The following is a 1,280-nucleotide window of genomic DNA, read 5'->3' on the forward strand; positions in this document are numbered from 1 at the left end:
AAAATTATTGAAAAAGATTGCATGGAAAAAATATTTTCCTTACTAAATAGTAGAAAATATTTTTTGCATGTTTCCCGAATACTGAAAAATAATTATATTGTCCTGAAAAATGACTTCGTGGAAAACATTTTTTGAAACGTCATATTTTCTGCGAGACGAATGGAATCTTAATAGATATTAGATCCGATTTTCACCCAACAACACAAAGTTGAAGTTCCTGATTTAAGCATGGGATGTAACATGCAATTTAAACAGCTGAACCCACAGATAATTTATTTCTAGTTAGCTACAAAGCTATTCACTATTCTTCTTCAAGAAGAAAAGAGCAAGTTAAACATCAATGGTCCAAGGGAAAAGATCTATCTAACAAATCTGAAAATGAATAATTTCAACTCCATGAGAAAAAACATTGATTTAATAACAAAAATATCTATTTGGCATTACCCGGATATCCTGGTTAGCTTCTTTTCGCCTTGGCTTGTGGAGATTGCTGTTGTTGCCTCTCTTCATGTATAATGAAATATTAACACCAAAGAAATGATTCAGAAGCTCCGGTGGTTGAACTTCTGCTTCACCAGGATTGCCTGAAGAGAAGCTCCTCCTTCACCTGTGATATTTGACATCTTGAAGAAAACAAAGGATGAAAAAAGGGATCAAAAGGTTGGCCAAGGAAAAGATACAAATTTGCCTCTTTCATTGATTTTATTTTCTCTCTCTCTTCTCTTTACCTCCAGCTGTCTTGGTTTGTTTCTCTCTTTCTTGCCTTTCTTTTCCATTTTTCTTTTTTTGCTGCACTTGGTTCTATCTTGTTCTTATCTCTCAAAGGAGTGATCCTCATAAAAGTTAAAGAAAGAGAGGAAAAAAATAAAATGGAGAATAAAAACAGAGAAATCCGGGGATTTGTCGCGGCTACAGGGAGACAAAGACCATGAAATTCACCTTCATTTCTGGTGGAGGAGATGGGAGCCGTTTAATTGCTTGGCACAAGAAGAACGCAACTAGATAGAGTTCCCTTAACTCAACTGTAACATGTATATTTATCATGTCAATGGATTGCTGAATGTTGTATCCCCAAACTGCCCCTCTGCTTATTCATATATATTTAAATCTTCTAGCTTATTGTTGAATTGATTCTCTCATTTCTCCTAGCAAACAAGGGCACACAAAAGCGTGTGGGGATTTTTTTTTTTTTAAGAAAAATTTAAAAGTGGAGAAACTGTGATCTTGAGTTATTTATTTATTTATTTATTGAAGAAATGACCGTAGGTTATTACATAATG

The 1,280-nt window shown here is 34.1% G+C and overlaps 1 long non-coding RNA gene across 1 annotated transcript; it reads right to left on the reverse strand.

Annotated features, from left to right (window-relative positions):
* Nucleotides 1–244: 244 nt before the first annotated feature.
* Nucleotides 245–1,005, reverse strand: LOC120290208. Its single transcript, XR_005548055.1, has 2 exons — nt 940–1,005; nt 245–623 (listed from the first exon to the last, which is right to left on the reverse strand). It is a non-coding gene; the product is annotated as an uncharacterized LOC120290208 (long non-coding RNA).
* Between the last annotated feature and the right edge of the window lie 275 nt (nt 1,006–1,280).

This window comes from Eucalyptus grandis, chromosome 2 (assembly GCF_016545825.1).
Source record: "Eucalyptus grandis isolate ANBG69807.140 chromosome 2, ASM1654582v1, whole genome shotgun sequence".
NCBI classification, from domain to species: Eukaryota; Viridiplantae; Streptophyta; class Magnoliopsida; order Myrtales; family Myrtaceae; genus Eucalyptus; species Eucalyptus grandis.